At 35.4% G+C, this 25,038-nt stretch overlaps 1 protein-coding gene across 20 annotated transcripts in view; it reads left to right on the top strand.

Annotated features, from left to right (window-relative positions):
- Nucleotides 1–25,038, top strand: part of PTPRD (protein tyrosine phosphatase receptor type D) — a 2,469,774-nt gene that overhangs the window by 1,135,073 nt on the left and 1,309,663 nt on the right. For all 20 annotated transcript variants that reach the window (XM_066368144.1, XM_066368143.1, XM_066368139.1 and 17 more), the window contains one exon: nucleotides 5,798–5,846. The gene's annotated coding sequence lies outside the window, so the exon portion shown is untranslated. The remainder of the gene's footprint in view (nucleotides 1–5,797; nucleotides 5,847–25,038) is intronic.

Raw genomic sequence — 25,038 nt, 5'->3', positions numbered from 1 at the left:
TTATTTCTTTCATCTGGGCTTTATCTGTTGTTGGTTTTTTAGTTCTTTTTGTTGCAGGGTTAAGTTGTTTATTTGAGCTTTTTCTTGCTTCTTAAGGTATGCCTGAAATGCTATGAATTTCCCTCTCAGAGCTGTTTTTGCTGTGTCCCACAAATTTTGAGTTGTTGTATGTTCATTTTCATTTGTTTCAAAACTATTTTAATTCCTTCCTTGATTTCATTGTTAACCTATTCATTATTTAATAGCATGCTATTTAACCTCCAAGTGTTTGGATGTTTTTCCATTTTTCTATTATAGTTGATTTGTAGTTTCATGCCATTGTGATCAGAGAAGATGCTTTATATGATTTCAATCTTCTTAAATTTATTGAGACTTGTTTTGAGTCCTAACATGTGGTCTATTCTAGAGAATGTATCATAAGTATTTGAAAAGAATGTTTATTCTGCTGCTTTGGGGTGAAAACTTTTGAAGATATCTATTAAATCCAGTTGATCTAGTGTGTCATTTAAGGCTGCTGTTTCTTTGTTAAATTTCTTTCTTGAGGAGCTATCTAGTGATGTTAGTGGGGTATTAAAATCCCCTACTATTATACTGTTGCTGTTGATCTTCCCCTTAATGTCCATCAAAATCTGCTTTATATACTTAGGTGCTCCTATATTAGGCACACAGATATTTACAATGGTTATATTCTCTTTTTGGATTGCTCCATTTATCATTATGTAGTGACCTTCTTTATCCCTTACTATCACCTTTGTTTTAAAGTCTATTTTGTCAGATATCAGTATTGCTATCCCAGCGTTTTTTTTCATTTCCATTTGCATGAAATATTTTTTTTCTTCCCTTTACTTTCAGTCTATGTGTATCTTTTGTTTTGTGGTGGGTCTCTTGTAGACAGCATATGTACAAGTCCTGTTTTCTTATCCATGCAGCTATTCTATGGCTCTTGATTGGAGCATCTAATCCATTTACATTTAAGGTTATTATTGATATGTAGTTGTTTATTGCCATTTTATTCTTTAAATCTACAATCTTCCTTTTCCCGATCTTTTTTTTTTCCTTTGATCTTTTCACAGCAGGCCCTTTAGCATTTTTTGCAGTACTGGTTTGCTTGTAATGAATTCCATCAGTTTTTTGTTGTTTCTTTTTGTCTGGGAAGCTTTTTATTTATTCCTCCATTTGAAATGATAGCCTTGCTGTATAAAGAAGTCTTGGTTGTAGGTTCTTGCTTTGCATCACTTTGAATATTTGTTGCCAATCCCTTCTGGCCTCAAGTGTTTCTGTTGAAAAGTCAGATGTCATCTTTATGGGGGCTCCTATGTAGGTAATTAACTGCTTTTCTCTTGCAGTTTTTAGTTTTTTTCTTTGTCTCTTAACTTTGACACTTTAATTATGATGTGTCTTTCTGTAGGCCTCTTTGAGTTCCTCATTAATGGAACTCTCTGTGCTTCTTGAATTTGTGTGACTTTTTCCTTCATCATTTAGGGAAATTTTCAGCTATGATTTCTTCAAAGAGGTTCTCTATTCCTCGTTCGTTCTCTTCTCCTTCAGAAACCCCTATTATGTGGATGTTCTTTCTCTTCATGTTGTCACAGAGCTCTCTTAGAGTTTCTTCAGACTTTTTGAGCCTCTTTTTTTTTGCTGCTCTGCATCCATCCTTTCATTTATCTTGTTCTCTAAATTGCTAATTTGATCCTCGCTTCATCCAGCGTGCTATTAATTTTTTCTAGTGCAGTCTTTATTTCTGATAATATATTTTTCATTTTTGACTGGTTCATTTTTATGATTTCAATGTCCTTTTTGATGCTTGCTATGTCTTTATTTAGGTGCTCATTATGTCCATTCATTGTTGCTCTAAGATCCTTGAACATCCTAAATATCATTGTTTTTAAACTCTGCATCTGGTATTTTGGTTACTTCTATCTCATTCACTTCTTTTTCTGGAGATTTCTCTTGTTGGTTCATTTGGGTCTCATTTCTCTGTCTGCCTATTTTGTTTATATATGAGGTAGTTCTGACTTTAAAATTTTTGTATGGGCTTTATGAAGAAGATGGGCTTGGTGGCACTGTCCTCTAGGCCACTGGTTTTTCTTGTTCTAGGAATGCTTCTTGAGGGTACTATTTTCCCTCTTGTTGTATGTGAGTATTAGATGCAATTGGTCTTTTCATGGGTACGTTTATCCCTTCAGGCTGGCTGACTCTAAGGGTCAACCTTGATTATGTGTATTACACACTGTGCAATGTCTGCCCTGTTGGGTGTATTTATTCTCCATAGTGTCTAGTGCCTGATAGATTCCAATTTTGGGTGTTGTGCTTGTGTATGTTGAGTCTAGGGTTGGTGCTGTCTGCCACCCACTACCAGTAGTGTTGGCTCTAGTTTTTCTTGGGTTGTTGTCAGCTGTTGTTTGTAACTCACTGTGGGCTACCAGTCTGTAGCTTCTGCACTTTTTTCTGTTTGTGTCTGCGTTTTCTGTGTCTGGATACTGTGAGAAGGGCCAACGTTTGTATAACGATCAGCTTCCTCCTGCTTAGAGATGACAATAGCTCCATAAAAGCCCCAAGCTCTGTAAGATTTGTCTCCACTTTTCAGCTTCTCCTCCTCCTCTTGCAGCTGCCTGGAGGCAGAATCTTCTCACAGAATCTTCTGTAGTAAGACTGTAGCATGGGCTCATATTGGCCTCACCCCACCAACCCCTCTATAGGTTGCACACTTGGTGGGTTAGGGCAGCTGAGATTGTGAAAATGACATGGGTGGGACCCCCTACCTCAGGAGTTCTTGGTCAGGAGCTCAGTACAGGGAATGTGGCCCCTACTCTAGAGCTGCGCCACTGCTGGATACTCAAATTTTATTTCTCCCCAACAAGGTGAGCAGTAGGTTCAGACTGAGTGTGGCCAACAGTCCCCTCTGAGAATTTCTTTCAGCTGTTGAGAACCTAGTTTCAGGGAGGAAGACTGAGGGTCCTCTCTTGGGGCTGACTGTGCCCTTCCCAAAGGTGGCTAAGCCCCTCGACCAGATCCAGCAATAGAGTCACAGGCACCCACACTTTAAATGTCCATGTTTCAAACCTTTTTCCCTTCCCCCTGTGGAATCTAGTCTAGCTAGACAAAATATCCAGAGCCTAGGCTGGCTCCACCCTGTCCAATGCACATGAGCTGCTATACCAGTGATGATCACAGAGAGTGGAAGTTGCCTCAGCTGGGCCACGTGTGAGGTGCTTTTCCTTAGGATACCACTCTAGCAAGGGTTGTTAGGGCCTGAACTGATGCTTTCCACAGCTGGCTCCTAGATGTGCCCATCCTGGGCCTCACTAGCAGGAGCCTAGTGAAGACCAATGGGAGACACTCCCCGTGCCTGGCCCTCAGCAACTTTCTTGGAGCTACAAGCAATTAAGAGTTTGTGGCTGCATCTGCTAGGCCCAGGTGTACATGGAAATACCTAGCTGCACTCCCATCCAAGTACTAACCAGGCCCGACCCTGCTTAGCTTCCTAGATCAGACGAGATCGGGCACGTTCAGGGTGGTATGGCCGTAGACCCTAGCTGCACTCCTTGGCTAACTTTTACCCACTCTGGTCCTGGGGGAAAGTCTGCTCAAATGGCCAAGTTTCCCCGAGTCCTGCCTCTTGCAGCCTCTGTGTCCTGGCTGTTTGTTAGGCTCCGTCACTGAAAAAGCCTCTGCTAGAGTCTAGAGCCTGCGGCAATTCAGCAATTAGGAAGGGTGGTGGGTATGGCTCTGCCCCTCAGCCCAGGTGTCAGTCTGTCCAGACTTTTTTTTCACAGACTTCAGTAGGGTGTGGCCCCAGAAATATGGTGGTTGTGGCCTCTGAGATTCAGAGGTGTGGTCTGCCTGCTCTCTGGATTGATTCAACTGAATCTCCGGTGAGGTGGAAGCATCAGTCATAGACTCAGGAGAGTATGGTGGGGGGGGGGGGGGGGGGGGGGGGGCTCCAGTCTCAACACCACAAAACCGAGTTACTGACACACCCCCTGCTTCCTGGTCTCTCAGAATGACCTGTCACCATGACTGGGGCAGGAGAGACTCTCAAAGGTGGAGCAGCTGCTTTTCCCCAGGCTGATGCCACTCAGAGGGGACTGCTCTACCCAAGAAAGATGGCGACTGCACTACTGGAGAATGACTCAGCACAAGGCTTCTGATGGCTGTGCCCCACAGTGTCTCTCCCTGAGCCTCCAACTTTACTCTCCTCCTGCAGATCCAGTCCTCTCAGCTCTCCCTGCCAGAGCCCTGTGGCTCTGAATGAGGTTTTCCTTTTGGGCCCTTAATACGGAATCTCTGTCCGAGAGGTGTGTCTCTTTCTCACAAACAGAAACCAGCCCTTTTCACAGCTAAATGATTTTTGGGCGCCTCTTCTAGGCTCTGGGGCTCTAGGCTTGGGCTTCAGTCCTAGGGCTGAGGACTCACACCTCTCAGGCAACCCACCCTGCTGTGAGAGTCCCTCCAGGCTGCTGCTCCCTCCTGGAAGCGGGGCAGCCCTTTCTGTATCTCTGCCCTTCCTACTAGTCTCAGTGTGGCTTCTGTGATCCTTGGTTATAGGTTCCTCTTTGTTTAGTCCAAAGTTGGTTTTTCAAGATGATTGTTCTTAAATTAAGTTGTAATCCAATTTGGTCCTGGGAGGTGGCAGTTGGAATGTCCGCCTACTCCATTGCCATCTTTCTTCCTATATATAGTCTCCTTTTAATTAATCACAAAATTCCTGGAAAATTCCAGTTTCTACCCTGTCAGTTAGCTCAGTTGTAAGAGCATTGTCCAAAAACACCAAGGTTACAGGTCCAATACCTGTGCTGCAGCTGTTCAAGTGTTCTGGTTCTTTAGCTCCCATAAGACCCAGGATCCACAGCTCCTCACCTTGCTCCAGCTGGGAGATCAGCTTTGGCTTAGGGACAGGGAGTCCTGGGGCGCTGGAAGCCTGAGTGCAGCTGCCATCCTGGAAAGCAGAATCTGGGAGCAGCGGGTCCTCCTGATTTCTTGATTAAGGGTAGAGTTAAAGTTTCAGTTTTCTTCTTTTATTTATGTAGAACAATATTTGCCTGAAAGCCGATTTAACACCTTAATAAATGTGCTTTGGTTAGTAAATTACCACAGCCTCAAAATAATTTTAAAACACACATTAACTACTAAATAGGATCATATGTTATAGTAAGAAAATAATTTGACTAAAACACAAAGTATTAACCAATGTCATATAATATAATGTTATAGTTAAAATGAATGTCTTAAACAGTTTAGTATATATAGTGAACTATACAGTACAATGCAGTCTTTAAAACTCTGAGATAATATATTCATGGAGAGTTATATATTATTCAATGATTAAAACAGATTAGAAAATGATAAAATAGGATTATAGTATGATAACTACATTTTTTATGTGTGTATGTGTGCATACAGTTACATGTGGGTATGGGTGTGTGCATATATGACACTCAGTATAACAGAAAAGCTTCAATAAAACGATATATGTACATTATATTTTGCTTGCAAATGTATCTTTCATTCACTGTAATCTCAAAGCAAAGGAAATAATAAGAATTCTCTGCTTGTCTGTCATCCTTTCTTTAAAGATTCCAAATTAGAGTAATCATATAACATAATAGTTTGATATGAGCTGAATAACTGTAATGCTATTTCTGGCAAATATTATTCTCAAAATTGTTAGTTAAATTATATGTATACTAATTACTCAGACATTATAATTTTTCATAATATTAAATCACTATTTAACATTTTATGGTGCTTGAATTATACCATACTAACAGAGAATGTTTTTGTTGTATTTTTCTAGGTCTCAGGGTGGTGAATTATTTTGTGAATTCCTAACCTGTGAGCTTACGGTAAGATTATAATTTATATATTAAATTGTAGAGGGGTTTTTTTTCCTTGCTAATGTTCAGTAAATGTAATAGTGAAAGCAATGTGTGTGATTCACTTGATACTTTACTGTACATTTTTATAAAGATTGAAGAAGCTATGTGATATTTTCTATCAAAATATTTCTTTTCTTGGGTGAATTATCATTATATAAGCATTTGATAAAGATTTTGATAGATTACTAACTGAATTCGAAGACATCATTTAGAAAGATAAATTTATACCACTGAAAAATAGCTCTTTAGACATGAATGACAATTTTACATATTAAAATTTTTATAGAGGTCAATTTCATGCCAATGAACAGATGCAATGAGTTATTGAAAGTAAAACTTATTTTATCACCTGTCAAGATTTACCAAAACTGGGTTCTTCTATGAAAGCTTGATTTTAGAGCTTGAGAGAATTGAAAGTAAAATATATAACTATTGAAAAATGATAAGAAATAACCAGTGCCTGCTAATATGGTATTTGGGGGCATTATGTATTTGTTAATAATATGGTTAAATGCAGTCAATAACATTACTAAAAATGCAAATCTGGGCTACACTTATGAGTGATTACTACAGATTATAAGTAAAAATACATTTATTTGTGTTGTTAAACTAATGAAGTTATTGTTTTGTAAGACAATATTGAGAGTTTATCTGTTCCTTAATAGTAAACAGTAACGATTTAGATTGTAATTAATATAAAATATGGATAATGCGGGAACTTTTCTTTCATTCACTTTATACTTGGGGGAAAATGATATCTTTGAAAGTAGAAAGGCAATGACTAAGACTTCTGTTGATTTGATCATACAACATTATTGAAAAGTATCTTGAAAAAGTTGTCTAGGTTACTATAGGCAACTAGTACTGTGTGAACTCTAAGGTGTAATTTTTGGTTACATTTCTTTTAGAAACACTCAAGAAATATTTATTAAAAAAGAATTGTCATATTGAAACAAAGGGAAATTCCTCTGTCCTACAAAAAGGATTTTGCTAGTAATGAAAGAAATTTTTATAAAATATATTTCATAAATATACCTAAATGGAATAATCTCACAAATTATTTCAACATGTAAAATGTAAAAAAAAATTAGAAAATTTACTATCATCTTTGATCTTTTTAATCTTCTATAAACATAATATGTATAGAGAAAATTGCCCATGTCTTAAGTGCATAGTCTCAGTGAATTATCACAAAATGCACATACACATATAACGAGTGCTCACATAAATTGAAATAAAAAAGATAGAACATTAGCATGCCTTGAAGTTCCACTCCCTTGGTTTTTTTTTCTTAATTATACCCACAGAGCATAAGCACAATTTGACTTCCAAGAGGATAGATTACTTCCTCCTGTTTTACATTCTATGAATGAAATTGTACAGTGGGTACTGCTTTGCTTTTTGTGCTCAACATTACATTTGTAAGATTATGTGCAGTGCTAAATCACTCATTCTTATTGCTGTGTAGTATTCAACTGTGTGAATATACCAAATTATGATTCTTTCCTCTATTTGTAAGATGAGGGTAGCTTCCAGACTTTAGCTTTTTTAAAAAGTGGTCATAAATACATCTGGAACATGTCTTTTAGGGAACACATGCATCTATTTTTTGGGTGTATAGGACATGTTCTGCTTTAATAGACACTGACAGTTTACCAAAGTGTTTATATCAGTGTTTGACAGCAGAATGTGAGAGTTCAATTGCTTCATAAATTTGGAACCTTTTATTCTTCTATTTTGGCCATTCTGATGTGTGTGGTACTATATTTTAATTTTAAAATTCTAAAGACTAATGGTATTAAATACTTTTTTTAGTATTTATGATGATTATTTGTCATGTGGATATTCTCCTTATTGACATGTCTATCTTTTGCACTTTTCTACTACTATGTTCTATATTATCTATTTTTCTATTATTTTAATTATAGTATCTACCCATGTTTAATATACATTTAAATATATTCTATATAATATGTATAAAATGGGTTTTGAATTCTCTTTTGGATATGCACAGTGATATGTTGGATCTGGCTCAAACTGATTCACAAGAGCCAACTGTTAAAGCATTAAGAATTTTAAAAGCTGCTAGGTAGTTTGAAAATCTGCCCTACTACAAGTATTTATACTACATATATTGGCAAACACTAAAAAACAGGGCTGTGCTTTTTCTTCTGGAGAACTAGTTGTTAAACATTGACTAGCACACACCTGGATATTTATTTTGTATAATTTTAAATCATGGAGTAGGCTTTCTCATTATTCTAATGGTGTGTTTTGATGAATAGAAACTATTAATTTTAATTTGTTCTTGTTTATTGGATTTGTTCCTTGTATTATCAGGGTTTTTCTATTCTATTTAAGAAATATTTGCCTTTTTCATGTTTGTTAAGATATTTTTCTTATGGTTCCCTGAAAGCTTTATTATTTGAACTTTCACAAATAATGATTACCATGTTTTGAAGATATTGTTCTATGCTGTTACACTGCACATTCAGTATAGTTACCTGCTTAAATTTTAATTAGAATAGTTATTGCTCTGTGTATATTTCATACTGTGAAATTAATATATAAATATGAAGCCACTGATATTTATATTTATTTAATAATTTAATGTTGCTATTTATAAGCCATTTATAGTATTTTATAAAGTTAATATATGTATTCATGCATTGTCCACAACCAATGTCACACAACACAATCAGTTATCTCACCATTATTTTGAAATAAGTATTCAACAACATAAAAATTAATACTTGAATTTAATCCTAAATGTATTATGACAATTTATTTTCATTATATATTATTAAATGAACCCAAAGTTTTCAAAATAAAAGTTCTACAAAATCATTTAATAACTCAGAATATTAGGCTTAGCTGTAGAAATTCAAATATAATTATTTATTAGTTTTTAAAATTATTTGGTTGCTTCCAAAATATTATGTTTAATAAATCGCATAAACATAACAGCCATGATAAATTCAACCTATGGGATTATCACATGTACTTCATAAAGATTTTATTTGCCTTGTGATTTACGTGTGTGTATGTGTGTAATTTTCAATGAAAAACAACATTGCATCACATACCTGTTTTGTTCCTTATAGGAATGGTAGTATAAAAATCAGTATTATTTTTTTCCTTAAAATCTGAGTCAATTATGCAAATGTATATTTGAAATGAATTGTATTGTTTTATTATGCATGCTTTCTGAACTGCATGTGTTTTTCTTTTTGAAGTAATTTTAATTTGAATACATTCAATTTTCTACAAAATGTTTGAAATATTTGAAAGATGTAATAAAATATGATGGAATTAAATAATTATTTTCAAATGGAAAGTTCAATAGTTTCAATATGGACATGTCAAATTTAGTCTATTTTTTAAATCACTGGCTCCTCAATTCAAGTCATTTCATTGAATTTAGAGTAACTCATAAATTAAACAATGGAAATGCAAAAGCAAACTAAATTATATGTTATTTTAAAAATTAGTTATTAGTTTTCTAAACTTTATAATGAAAATTTGACGAGAATTTTTTTTAATCAAGTGAGAAGCAGGAGGCAGAGAGACAGACTCCCTCATATACCCCTACTGGGATCTACCTGGCAACTCCTGTCTGGGGCTGACACTCTGCCCATCTGGGGCTACTACTTCATTGCTTGGCAACTGAGCTATTTTTAGTACCTGAGGCAAGTCTCTGGAGCCATCCTTGACTCCTGGGGCCAATTGGCTCCTGGAGCCAATTTCTTATTCAAGCCATGTATGTGGGAAGGGAAGAGAGGAAGAGAAAGAGAGAGAGAGAGGATAGGTAAGGAAGCAGATGGTCAATTCTCCTGTGTGCCCTAACTAGGAATCAAACCCAGGACTTTCACCCACAAGGCTGACACTACCACTGTGCCAACCAGCCAGGACCTGATAAAAAAAAAACTTCCGGCTTATAAGTTAAAGTTTTAGAGACTAAAGAAAGGTGGTATTTTATTTATTTTTATATATGTATTTAGAGAGCATGGGGTTTATACCAAAGCAGTTCTTCCTTTTAGATGTTTTTGTCTGTTTTAGGTATAGCCAAAGTGATGAAATATATAGAGTGTGTACTAATTAAAAACTAATTATGGAGTTTTCACTTTTACTAAAATATTAATCTTTGTGGCATAATTATAGCAGGAAGAACAAAGATGAAACACAGAAAGGTGAAAGTTGAAGATTAGTGCAAATATTTGATAGAGCATTAATAGCTATCTCTGATCCTCCACTAGCCATTTCAAAGAGCTAAATAATGAGTTCATCTGTAAAATACAGCAGAGGTTATACAGATAAATATTTCAGGATTTAATTCATAAAGGTATCCCTGAAAGTAAATAATAGTTAAAGGGGAAAAAATCAAGCAAATAGACACAGACCACTGATTCAAGTAATTGATGCCAGTTAAATATACTGTACTTCAATTTCAGTGATGTCAGAGCTTGGGGACAAAGTTCAAAGACATGTTTTTAGCACACTGCATGAAGAAAAATTGTGGAAAATTGAGAATTATAAACATGCAAAATATTTTATGATGATTTGAACCTAAAATTAAGAGATTAAATTATGCAGTAAAGCCTGACCAGGCAGTGGCACAGTGGTTAGAGCATCGAACTGGGACTCAGAGGACCCAGGTTCAAGACCCCGAGGTCACCAGCTTGAGTGTGGGCTCATTTGGTTTGAGCAAAGCTCACGAGCTTGAGCCTCAGGTCACTGGCTCAAGCAAGGAGTCACTCAGTCTGCTGTAATCCCTCCCCCCCATCAAGGTGCATATGAGAAAGCAATCAATGAACAACTAAGGGGCTGCAACGAAGAATTGATGCTTCTCATCTCTCTCCCCTCCTGTCTGTCTGTCTGACCCTATCTGTTCCTCTCTCTGACTCTCTTTGTCTCTGTCACAAAAAAAGATAATAATAATGATGAAATAAAATATGCAGTAAAATTCTAATCTGAGAGTATGAATACACTTTAAAAGGCCAATAAATAAATAAATGAATAAATAAGCAAACAAAAGTAAAATACAATCATAAAATATATCTAAAAACTTTTGTTAATATAAATGAAAATTGAACTTGATAATAAAATAATTGCACACACAAAATATTCTCTATAATTTAATTTTTATTTTCCAATCAGAGATTTGTTTATTTCATTGAATTCTTAAAGTAGAGTATGTTTTTTTCTTTCTAAAAAATAGAAATATTTTCTAGTTCTTGGCATACTGTATGGAAATAGCTAATGTTCTGTAATACTTTTCCATATTGAAAATTGACTGTGTAGGAATTAGAGAGAAGTTTTGGGTTTCTTTTGCTAAATCAAACATTCAAACATATGTTTTCTCAAATACAACTGTTTGCCAACCTCTCTCTCTCTCTTTCTTTATCTCCCCTCCCTTCTTTTTTCTTTCTTCCCTTCCTTCCTCCCTCACTCCTTCCCTCCCTCCCTCCCTCCCTCCTTTCTCTTTCTTTCTTTCTTTCTTTCTTTCTTTCTTTCTTTCTTTCTTTCTTTCTTTCTTTCTTTCTTTCTTTCTTCTTTCTATCTTCTTTCTCTTTATTCTTTTTCTTTCTTCCTGCTAACAAACATTTATGTGGACTAAGAAGATGGCTAACTTATGTTACAATGGGGGAGCAGACAAGAATTAAATCTTTATTAATATCATATTCTAATGAGAAAAAAGGATTAAAGAAACAAATTATATCACAATTTTAAAAATGTTATGAAGGAAAAAATTCTCAAATATAAAATAACTGGAACAGGTGTTCAAATTTAAATACTACTTTAAAGAAAGATGTAGTTAGTCACATGAGGGAATGGAGAAGAGAAGGGATTTAGAGAGGTTTCTAGGATTTGAAGATAAAGAGAGCTTGGAATGTTCACAGAATTAAAAGAATGCTCATGTAGCTGGAGCATAGCAAGTAAAAAGGAGAGGGCCTTGTCATGAGGTAAGTCTTGTAGGCCATAGTAAGTATATTGGACTTTTAGTAAATGCTATTGCAAGCCAATGAATGCTTTTAAGCAAAAGTGTATAGTAATCCCATTTATGTTTTAACATAATTGCTTTGTGGAGAATAAATTAGTGAGAACTAACATTAGAAATGGGAAGATCATTTGGGAGGAGAAATTTGGAGAGCCCCAACAAAGAAAGAAATGTGGTGGCCTGGACCAGAAGGGATCACTAAGATGGCTCTGCAATCTGATTTGGAAACAGAGCCAAAAGAGCTTAATAATTGACTGGAGGTAGAGGGTGAAAGAAAAAGAGACAACAAACATGAGTCCTACATTTGAACCTTTGATTGTGTAGCAAGACCATGTTTTACAACTGAATTGGTCAAGGTAAATTTGGGAGGCAGGCTCTAGTACAAGAATTAATAAAATCCATATGAAATGAATGAAGGATATGTATATTGGCTTACCTCTTTGCACTCAAGGTATAGTTTGCAATTGTTACCTCAGATAAAAACAAAATTAGGAAATGAGAATTCAATAGTGCACATCTTAAGAATTCATTAAATCCATTTGTTTGGCAAACTAGGCTTTTAAAACAAATTTTCTTGGTTGAGTTTTATAGACATATGTTTGAATCGATGCTGTAAAGCATATGGTAACATTTGGGACCTAAGCTTTCTACAGAATGAGGCTGAGATTATTTATTTAATACAATAGACTCTAATAACCCTTGTGATTTTAAAATGAACCTATAGTGAGATCTGGACAGTATATGGAAGGAAAGGGGTAGCAGTGGCTGGGTATTCTTTAAAGTAATAGTTGGGGAAAAATTGCTTCAATAAGCTAAGAATTTCTAACTTTCATACGACCTCTTACAGTTGAACATAAATAAAAGTAGAAACAATATGGGAGGACAAATTTACTGGAATAAAAAGAAACTAAAAAATCTCTATGAACTTCTATCTTCACTATAATCTTCTCTAGAAAATCACATCTCTCAATTTACGGGATTCTGATAGAAGAGAAATAAAAACAACATATTTTCCTCAGCTAATTAACTTTGCAAAGAAGTATGTTCACATTTGCCTTTTTTGACAATGTTGAAAACATGGAACCCAAAACTTGCCTCCCATTTCTTACAGCTTTTTCTGAAGGTGGGATGACTGATTGCCATGCAATTATATGCACAGTATGCAATTCCCGCTGTGTTCCACTTATTTAACAGCATCAATATATCATAATTTATTTCCATCTACAATACTACAATCTGATCTGTATTCAAACACATTTTAGATGAATATTTGATCTTAGGGATTTTTTGCATTTAATTCAAACCACCTCACTATTAAGTAAAATATTTTATGATTGCACAATAGAGAGGTCTGAATATTACCCTTTAAAATAAGAGAAAGTAATCATGGGGCCCTCACCTCTGGCAGATCTAAATTTAAATCTAGTGTATCCCTAACTATAATCTTGAGATTAGCATATGGCATTTAGCTATAATTAATAGATACAGGAAAAACTTGGCACTTAATCATATGGCTTCCTACTCAAAGAGCTCCTCTTTACCCGTGATAACCATAATTTATGTTGGCAGCGGAAGAATTATGATATGGTAAAAGCCAGAAAATTAAGACTTTAATTATCTCAGAATTTTATATATCAATTACATAGATTGCATTTTCAATCCCAGATTCAAATAAATAGGCTAAGCATGTTTATGTAAAATCTCTTGTTACGTATTGTAATGATGTATCCAGTGAGTTTATTTCAATGTATAATTATTATAAAACTACAGATATATTCTCTTCAATGGAAAACATTCCAGAATATGCATTCATTTCAACTATTGCATCTTATTTCAATCTGGTGGGTTACAAAGAGAGATAATGTTATTATGAACACCTTGTTATCTTAAAATAAATTTGAATAAGATATGTTTAATTTATTTTGCTGCGTTCAAAGAGGTAAATATACCTTTAAGTTAAATCGATAACTATTATTTGCTTTAAAAAAGGTCATGAGTATTTTAGCCCATAAGTAAATAATCACAAAGGATTATAAAGGCATCAATAATAACTTGATGGAAATTGTGTTGGTCCCCAACACTGTTGCCAAGAGCTCTATAAATGGGCATTGTAAAAGGAAATAGAACAATGTGGAGTGTGGGAAAAGATTGAGGAAGTAGAGGAAAATTTATGATTATTGCAAAATATATAATAACTGTTAAAAGTTCAATAATTATTATTCTGTTGATATTTTTACTATGTTATTTATATTTATAGGAGGTAATGGAGTTTTTGGTGTGTCTGTGACATAGGCAAAGAGAGAAATTATAGATTCTCTAAATATTCCAAAGCAGCATAATTGTGATCCACTTTATTATTACCCTTGCCTCTACCTTAAAGATACCATTTAATAATATCTGAAAATTAATGGAAAAATCTTAAGCTCTGGCTATCTGAAATTTCAAGATAATTCTAGTTTTTTTCTAAATATACATTTGCAAAATGAGTTTTTGTCCCAGCTATAAAGTCTATAAAATAAATTTAGCTAAGATAGACTCTCTCCCTGAATGTGTCACATGAAAAATATTAGGTAAGTGAGCTTTTTATTTTAATGACTTTGAAACTAGGAGTTAAGATATTAAAGTGTACTACTCTTTTATTATAAGAGATGATGTTTATAATCAACTGACACCTAAATTCAAACAAAAGTTTCTATGAGGTTTATGTCTGACCCCAACAGGTTCTAACATGTCTCATTAATTAGATTGTTTTCCATTATTCATAGGATCTGTGCCTCTACTAGGATATCACTATTATAGAGATGGTGTTTGTGTGGTATCATTATTTTAGTGAGTCTGTTTGCAATAGAAGAGTAAACATATATCATTATGAACATTTTATTTTTTATGTCATAGATATAGCTTCCAAATTTTGTAATTCATTTTCACACATACATATTTTGCTATACTTTAATACACTTTTATCTTTTTAAATACATAAAGTGATATTATTCACTTCAAATTATTCATTAAATTTAATTTTATTCATAATTTTTATCATTTCTTAAAAGTATTGTTAAGTGAGGAAGCCGTTTGCTTTTCTAATGTAAATTTCAAGCATGCCTTTTAAAATGTTTTATAAAAGGCTTACCATACAACAGTGTTTTGAATACTATTGCTAGAGCATTTGCCCACACATGAAATAAAGATATAACTACAAAATGTTTAGGTCAAATCACAGCATAAGGAAAAGTTTGAATTAAATTAAGGATGAAATCCAACATATTTGGAAGGGACTTCATTTTCTTCTTGAGAAACCAAAGGATACACTTATTAAACTTGGTATGAAATTTCTCAAGTAAAAAAGCACTGGCTTATTTGTTGTCTCATTTTTAATTTTGGGAAATAATTTTTGTTAAGACTACATACATAAAGCATTTAAAAATATGGTGTCCAGCCTGACCAGGCGGTGGAGCAGTGGATAGAGTGTCGGACTAGGATGCTGAGGACCCAGGAGCGAAACCCGATATTGCTGGCTTGAGCATGGGCTAACAAGCTTGAGTGCAGGGTCACCAGCTTGAGCTCAGGATCATAGACATGACCCTATGGTCACTGGCTTGAGCAAGGAGTCACTGGCTCAACTGAAGCCCCTGGGTCAAGGCACATATGAGAAAGTAATCAATGAACAACTAAGGTGCCAAAACAAATAACTGATGATTCTCATCTCCCTGTCTGTCTGTCTGTTCCTGTCTGTCCTTCTCCCTCTCTCTCTCTCTCTCTCTCTTTCTCTCTCTCCCTCACCAAAAAAAAAAAAAAAAAAAGGATGGTGCCTGTTGTGAAGGGCACATGGAAGAGGGATTTCACTAGGGACCAAGCATATGAGATTTATTCTCTAATGTGTTCAACAGTTTACTTTTTGAAAGTAAGTTTTATGTACAACACGAAGCTGATCACTGGGCTACTAAGAGTTCATTTTTAACCCTGTTGATTACTGAAAGGTAAGGACATGTGAATATTTAAGTCAGCCCAACAACAGTAAGATTTATTGTGCATGTATGCAGAACATGCCAGGCAATGTGCTAAATCCTTTATGATGATTATCTGATGATTATCTCTTTTAATCCTCACAATATCCCTCTAACAAGAGACTGACTGGAGCTTAGTAAAACTGATTAAGGTAGGAAGCTTGCTTAAGGCTTCACAAACAGGAGAAGTGTAACAAGAGATGATGGATCCTATTTGAAGGATATGAAGCAAATGTTATAGGGGAAGCTAGGATAATAATAAACGCCTACAGAAATCTGTGAAATCATCCTTCTTTGTGGGTATAAAATTTGAACGAGGTCTCATAGAAAGAGTATGAGGTTTACTTGGTAGTGAAGACAGATAAGGTGAATGTTTCCATCTAATAAGATTTTCTGGAAGCATAGCCTTCTGACCTTTATTTTATTATTTATAATATGTGATATTGGGCAACATGATTACTAATGTATTTTGAGGTCAGAATTTTTGATGCTATATATATTTACTCTACATTAAAAAATAAAAAACCTTCTTAGTAAATGTGGAAGCATCTGCCACTTCTTCAAGAATTTCACTAATTTTCCAGAATAAAAGAAAGAATTATCTTATTCTGTTCATGGAAAAAAGCATCTATTTTCTTCAACAAGAGCTGGCTATGAATTGGATTTTGTCCCCTTTAAAAAATAGTGGGAGGAAAGTGCAATAGTAATATAGGGTGACAGACTAGCTAGTCTGTGGTAGTTGATAGCTCTGGATTCTATATTCTATAATCCCAAATACTCCTGGGTGGGGTTCTCTTTCTTTTTTCTTTGCTCTAAATGTTTCTTAGTTACTTTAGGAAAACTTTATATTTTAGACAGAAGGATTTCCTATACTCACAAGGAAAAAGCAAAGATATTTATAGCACCCAGAAATGGGCTACACAGTGTTGATGGTGGTAACCACTGAGACACCCAGGGAAAGCTATTGTAGTTTGGAAGATAGCAAAGCAAACAAATAGGGAAAAAAAATGGCTATGATTGCATATTTCCTTTGACTTGGGGTTTTTCTTTATAAAATATTAAGTGAACAGAGTTAAGATGAATTTGTTATAAGGGATCACCAAGAATTTTGCAATATTATTTGTGATTCTAAGACATTAGCATGATTTATTGGCCAAGAAAAGAATTAGAAAACCTCTGTTCTCATTTTAGGCAGAGTTTTGAAAGAATGGAGCAAACTTATAAAAGTTAGGTGAATCAGAACTTTCAGGACCTCAGTAATCAGAAAACTAGTACATATGGAGTGAGTCTATTTATATAAATGTAAATATATCTGCCTTTATATGTACTTTAAATCTTTGATACATTTATATGCATCAAGGCAACTGTGTATGTGTCCAGGATAGGGTGAGAATGTTTCTGTGTTGAGAATTATTACAAGAGCAATGGGACACTCTTAGACATGTAAAACTGATGCCTGCCTTAGTATAAAGAACTGCAGATGTTCATTTGGAAATAATGGTTTTGAGTGTGGTATTTGAGATCGTGTAAATGAGCAACTTTCATAATAGAAAGAAAAAAGCCAAGAGAGCTTAGAAATTGAAGGGTAAACAGAGGAGCACAATATCAGAAAAGGAGAGGGGAAAGAAGAGTTTCTTAAACCAGGGGGCCTGTGTTCCAGTCTCAGTTCAACCATTTACTCCTTGGGTAAATTGGGCAAGATAGTTTTACTCTGCCTTATTTCTCAAAAGAGAGTTATAATAGTTCCTGAATGATATTTCAGTGCATAATAAATGATAACAATAATGATAATAGCAACATCAAGAAAACACCATGGGATTTGGTCAGAAAATAGTCATTAAAATGTTTGAAATTTATTTACCATGTTGAATTTTGTTCTTAAATTATTATTTTGACAAACTAATATATTGACTATGTCAACACATGTAACTGTGCTTACACTTGTAATTGTGTGATAAAGGTGGGTTACATGATTATTCTGTCTTTTTGATAGTAACATAATAGTAATAATAATGATAATACAGATTAATATTCCTTTGAATACTGTAGATAAAGCTAAAAGAATTGTTAAAAAATGTCATCTATATGTTTTATATCAAGTAGAAGAAGTAATAGAAGCAATGAAAAAAGAGTTAAATTTTAAGAACCTTGGTTGTTCCTATTTTTATGTTCTCTGACAGATAATATAGTCTTTAAATTAGGTCTTGAAACCAGAAAACAATTTAGCTATATATAAAAGATCCCTTCTCTTAAAAGGAAGTAGACATGAAAGAGTCCATTGGAAAAATAATATATGGAATAAAATCATTTGATAATAAAGCCAGAATATAGTGTAAGAGGAAGGCAATAATTGTCCGGTTTAGAATAATTCAGATTTACAATAATTCAGACAGACAACATTTCAAATAAAAAAAATGCACCTTCAATAACAATCAGTGCATTTTGGTAGATGCACCTGCAGACTAATAAGAGTTCAGGCTTATTTTATGGCCTTTCTATGACCTTTCTCTTTAATTTAGGAATGATCTAGTTAATAATTACTATTTGCTAAAACTACACTGGGAAAAATAATAATAATTTAGTTGTTCAGTTCTTAAAGGCTGTGTTACTTTCTGTTTATCAAAAAACAAACCATAAAACCCCAAGATTAACTTATTTTCTGAGAACAGGAAACTGGGAAATTAAAGGTAATATTATTTCCCCTGTCCAGCCTCAGTGAATTTATGTAAAGTAAAAAATGAATTTAAAATACTACCTAGCAAAGTACTTTGCATTTATTCAATCAAATTTCTTGTACTTCCTAGGAAAAGTAATTATATAACTGAAGACATAGACAATATTATTGTATAATCTTTTTTAAAATTTCTATTGGCCTGACCTGTGGTGGTGCAGTGGATAAAGTATCGACCTGGAAATGCTGAGGTCGTCGGTTCGAAACCCTGGGCTTGCCTGGTCAAGGCACATATAGGAGTTGATGCTTCCAGCTTCTCCCGCTTCTCTCTCTGTCTCTCTCTCCTCTCTCTCCCTCTCTCTCTCCTCTCTAAAAATGAATAAATAAAATTTAAAAAAATTTTTTTATTTTAATTTATTATGTTTACATGGATTCAAATGTCTCACTGAATATAACACCCTCACCCCCCACCTCTATGTCCCTATTTACACCCCTTTTGCCCCCCTCTCCCAACTCCCTTCCCTCTTCCCTCTGAGATTTGCTGTCCCATTTGTTATCTGTATCTCTGTTATGTATATATAATTTCATTAATCTCGTCACTTTCTATGGAACTGGATACATCGTATGTATGTATTTTAATTTAGTTACTACACTGAATTTATAGTTTGAAATATATCACTTTTACATCAAATGTATGCTCTATTAATTCTACTTTAGTGAGTACATTTGTCTTTCATCTATAAAAACATAAACAAGAAATATTCAAGATCTTTTACAATTGAATATAAAAATATTTCACTGTATTGTCGCTTTGTCTCTTAAATACTGAAGTTTGCAGAAAACAGTGACAAAATAGTTTTAACCATGGATTTCTTTCTTTATAATTTCAGCATATTAAGATTTTTTTTCACCAAATCAGGATTTAAAATACATGAAAAAGCAATATGTTTATTTGTGCCGAGTGACAAGGAAGACAAAAAATTCAGAACGTAGGTCAAAAATCACAAAATGCAGAGTCACCCATAGGTTTCTAGTGAGTTCTTTCTTCCATGAAGTACTCCCACCACCGTCTCTATCCAGGCTGGGTTGCTAAGTGAAATTAATACTATTTTCCATTTTTTGATTTTCTGTTGTCAAATTTAAAGGCAACTGCCAGCTATCATTAAGATTTTCTTAGGAAACAAATGCTAGAACATAAAAACACAGAACTGTTATGTTAAAACCATTGTGTAAGTATAATGGTTTAGAACAACTCTATGCAAATTTAGTGTGTGTGACATTTCTCCCAGCAAGTGCAGGTTTTCAGGTGCCCTGCCATCGATGGTGTCTGATTCAGCACAACTGAAGCAAAGCCTAATAATGATTCCAAGATGTTTCTAAAGTAGGTTGTTTTTAGATCACCTCTAGGGAAACTATTTTTGAGAGGAATGAGAATGAGAATATTTTTATATGAAAAGCAAAGGGAGGAGAAAACAATATCTTTTAAAAAGTGAAGAAGGGGCTGTAATAACGGGGAAGGGGGACTCCGGTATTAAAGAACTTAGTTAAAACTAACCACTTACTATTTAAATTTGTAAAATCTCTATGAGCCACATCTTTTATAATAGAAATTGGAGAACTAAAGCTGTCAGTGACTTTTCCATATACTACCAACATGTTAGACCCCAAAGCTTATGCTATTTCCACTATTCCAAGAAAAGTTGAGGGGGTGTGTAAGACAAGGAAGACATAAATTATTTAAGCAACATCTCAGAGAAAAGTTATTTGTTTGTGTTAAATTACCTTTCTAAAAGCCAATTAGGGGCCCTGGCCGGTTGGTTCAGTGGTAGAGCGTTGGCCTGGCGTGCAGAAGTCCCAAGTTCGATTCCTGGCCAGGGCACACAGTAGAAGCGCCCATCTGCTTCTCCACCCCTCCCCCTCTCCTTCCTCTCTGTCTCTCTCTTCCCCTTCCCGCAGCTGAGGCTCCATTGGAGCAAAGATGGCCCGGGTGCTGGGGATGGCTCCTTGGCCTCTGCCCCAGGCGCTAGAGTGGCTCTGGTCGCAACAAAGCGACGCCCGGGAGGGGCAGAGCATTGCCCCCTGGTGGGCAGAGCATTGCCCCTTGGTGGGCGTGCCAGGTGGATCCCGGTCGGGCGCATTTGGGAGTCTGACTGTCTCTCCCCGTTTCCGGCTTCAGAAAAAAAAAAAAAAAAAAGCCAAGTAGGAATTATAAGTTTAGGACAAAGAAATAAAGGGGAAAAAATGCAATCCCAATCTTCATAATAATTCAGTGTGTACATGCACACACACACAAATACATACACCACAAATAATATTCACCACCTGTAAACTACTGGCTACAGTTTGTTTATCATTTCTTTGTCATCAGTACTCTCCAGAAGTGTTTTTAATTTAGCCCTATATACTTTGTCTTTAAAACTTTGTGTACACATAGTGCCAATAAATCCAATGTCTTAGAGTTGTGCTAACTTTGATTTTAAGATTAGGGAAAAGACACTTTTATTTTGGCTAAATTTTTTGTTTACTTTTATTTATTTATTTTTTGATTAATTTTAATAGGGTGACATTGGTAAATCAGGGTACATATGTTCAGAGAAAACATCTCTAGGTTATTTTGACATTTGATTATGCTGATTCCCATTGCCCAAAGTCCAATTGTCTTCCGTCACCTTCTGACTGATTTTTTTAATTTATTTATTAAATTTAATGCAGTGACATTGATAAATCAGGGTACATATGTTGAGAGAAAACATCTCTAGATTATTTTAACATTTGATTGTGCTGTATACCCCTCCCCCAAAGTTAAATTGTCTTCTGTCACCATCTATCTGGTTTTCTTTGTGCCCCTCCCCTCCCCCAACCCCTCTCTCCTTCTTTGCCCCATCCTCCCTCCCCCCCACCCCTGTTGCCATCACATTCTTGTTCATGTCTCTGAGTCTCATTTTTATGTCCCTTCTATGTATGGTTTCATATACTTCTTAGTTTTTTTTTCTGATTTACTTATTTCACTCCGTATAATGTTATCAAGGTCCATCCATGTTATTGTAAATGATCCGATGTCATCATTTCTTATGGCTGAGTAGTATTCCATAGTATATATGTACCAAAGCTTTTTAATCCACTTGTCCTCTGACGGACAAATGGGCTGTTTCCAGATCTTCGCTATTGTGAACAATGCTGCCACAAACATGGGGGTGCATTTCTCCTTTGGAGCCATTCTATGGTGTCCTTGGGGAATATTCCTAAAAGTGGAAGAGCTGGGTCACAAGGCAGTTCGATTTTCAGTTTTTTGAGGAATCTCCATACTGTTTTCCACAGTGGCTGCACCAGTTTGCATTCCCACCAGCAGTGCAGGAGGGTTCCCTTTTCTCCACATCCTCGCCAGCACTTATTCTGTGTTGTTTTGTTGATGAGTGCCATTCTGGCTGGTGTGAGGTGATATCTCATTGTGGTTTTAATTTGCATTTCTCTCATGATTAGTGACGTTGAGCATTTTTTCATATGCCTATTGGCCATCTGTATGTCCTCTTTGGAGAATTGTCTATTCATCTCTTTTGCCCATTTTTGGATTGGATTGTTTGTCTTCCTGGTGTTGAGATTTACAAGTTCTTTATAAATTTTGGTTATTAATCCCTTATCAGACATATTGTCAAATATGTTCTCCCATTGTGTAGTTTGTCTTTTTATTCTGTTCTTGTTGTCTTTAGCTGTGCAAAAGCTTTTTATTTGATATAGTTGCATTTGTTTATCCTATCTTTTATTTCACTTCCCCGTGGAGATAAATCAGCAAATATATTGCTCCGAGAGATGTCCGAGAGCTTACTGCCTATGTTTTCTTCTAAGATGCTTATGGTTTCACGGCTTACATTTAAGTCTTTTATCCATTTAGAGTTTATTTTTATGAGTGGTGTAAGCTGGTGGTCTAGTTTCATTTTTTTGCAGGTAGCTGTCCAATTTTCCCAACACCATTTGTTAAAGAGGCTGTCTTTACTCCATTGTATTTCCTTACTTCCTTTGTCAAATATCAGTTGTCCATAGAACTGTGGGTTTATTTCTGGGTTCTCTGTTCTGTTCCATTGATCTATATGCCTGTTCTTATGCCAGTACCAGGCTGTTTTGAGTACAGTGGCCTTGTAGTATAACTTGATATCAGGAAGTGTGATACCTCCCACTTTATTCTTCTTTTTTAAGATTGCTGAGGCTATTCGTGTTCTTTTTTGATTCCATATAAATTTTTGGAATATGTGGTCTATATCTTTGAAGTATGTCATTGGTATTTTAATTTGTGTTGCATTGAATTTATAGATTGCTTTGGGTAATATAGACATTTTAATGATGTTTATTCTTCCTAACCATGAGCACGGTATATGCTTCCACTTGTTTGTATTTTCCTTGATTTCTTTTATCAATGCTTTGTAATTTTCCGAGTACAAGTCTTTAGTCTCCTTGGTTAAGTTTACTCCTAGGTACTTCATTTTTTTGGTTGTAATTGTGAAGGGGATTGTTTCCTTAATTTCTCTTTCTGACTGTTCATTGTTGGTGTATAAAAATGCCTCTGATTTCTGAGTATTGATTTTATATCCTGCCACTTTGCTGAATTCATTTATCAGGTCCAGTAGTTTTTTGACTGAGACTTTAGGGTTTTCTATATACAATATCATATCATCTGCAAATAATGATAGTTTTACTTCTTCTTTTCCAACTTGAATGCCTTTTATTTCTTCTTCTTGTCTGATTGCTTGTGGCTAGGACTTCCAGGACTATGTTAAATAAGAGTGGTGAAAGGGAGCACCCCTGCCTTGTTCCTAATCTTAAGGGTATTGCTTTTAATTTTTGCCCATTGAGTATGATGTTGGCTGTGGGTTTCTCATAGATGGCTTTTATCATGTTGAGGTATGTTCCCTGTATTCCCACTTTGCTGACAGTTTTGATCATAAATGGGTGCTGGATTTTATCAAATGCTTTTTCTGCATCTATTGAAATTATCATATGGTTTTTCTCCTTCTTTTTGTTTATGTGATGAATCACATTGATTGATTTACGAATATTGTACCAGCCTTGCCTCCCCAGAATAAATCCCACTTGATCATGGTGTATGATTTTTTCCATATATTGTTGGATCCAGTTTGCTAATATTTTGTTGAGGATTTTAGCATCTATATTCATCAGAGATATTGGCCTATAATTTTCTTTCTTTGTGTTGTCTTTGCCTGATTTTGGAATCAGAATTATGCTCACCTCCTAAAAGGAGCTTGGAAGTCTTCCTTCCTCTTGAATTTTTTGAAATAGTTTGAGAAAGATAGGAGTTAGTTCTTCTTTGAATATTTGGTAGAATTCCGTTATGAAGCCATCGGGCCCCGGACTTTTCTTTGTTGGGAGTTTTTTGATAACTGTTTCGATTTCATTTGGTGTAATCGGTCCGTTTAGGTTTTCTGATTCTTCCAGATTGATTTTTGGAAGATTGTATGTTTCAAGGAATTTGTCCATGTGTCTTGGTGTTGATTTCTTTGGGTTTCTTTTTAATGGAGTTCTCTGTGGTTCCTGAACATGTGAGATGTTTTTCTGCCTTAATTGAGGGAAGTTTTCAGCTATGATATGCTTGAACAAAGTCTCTATCCCTTGTTCTTTCTCTTCTTCAGGAACCCCTATGATGTGGACATTATTTCTCTTCATGTTGTCACTGAGCTCTCTTAGAGTTTCCTCAGACTTTTTGAGTCTCTTTTCTTTTTTCTGCTCTGCTTCTGTGCCTTTATTTATCGTGTCCTCTAACTTGCTGAATCGAATCTCAGCTTCATTCATCCTGCTTTTAATTCCTTCCATTGTGTTCTTCACTTCTGATATTGTATTTGTCATTTCTAACTGATTCTTTTTTATTATTTCAATGTTCGTTTTTATATCTGCTATCTCTTTATTTAGGTGTTCATAATGACCATCTATTGTTGTTCTAATATCTTTGAGCATCTAACAATCGTTATTTTAAACTCTGAATTTGGTAATTTGGTTATATCTGATTCATTCAGGTCCTTTTCTGGGAATTTCTCTTGATTCATTTGTGTTGCATTTCTTTGCCTTCTCATTTTCTCTGTGTAAATGAAGGTTTTGGCCATTGGAGTCCACTGGGTGTGGCCTCTGTCCCCTAGGTATGGTCTGTCTGCAAGCCCACCACCCCCTCTGCTGTTGCTGCCTAGGGTGTTTGGGTATGGGTGTTGCCAGTGCCTGCCCACTGCGGCTGTTGTTGTGGTTTCCACCTCTCTTTCATGGGAGTGGCTGTGATCACGTGCTTGGGTGTACAAGCCTTGGTGCCTTGGCCTTTGCCCTGCCCCCATGGGTGGTGTTATGCTTGGCCCTGAGGGCAGTGGCGAGCACCTTAGCTCAACTGCGGGTCTCTCTCTGATTCTGGGCTTTCGCCCTGCCCTTGCAGGAGGAGCCTGCTCATGGGACAGCTGCAAGCCTTGGCACCACAGGCTAGGCGGGACTGCGTCCCCA

This window comes from Saccopteryx leptura, chromosome 2 (assembly GCF_036850995.1).
Source record: "Saccopteryx leptura isolate mSacLep1 chromosome 2, mSacLep1_pri_phased_curated, whole genome shotgun sequence".
NCBI classification, from domain to species: domain Eukaryota; kingdom Metazoa; phylum Chordata; class Mammalia; order Chiroptera; family Emballonuridae; genus Saccopteryx; species Saccopteryx leptura.
Note: the sequence above shows the minus strand (reverse complement) of the source record. Positions and strands in the feature narration are given on the sequence as shown.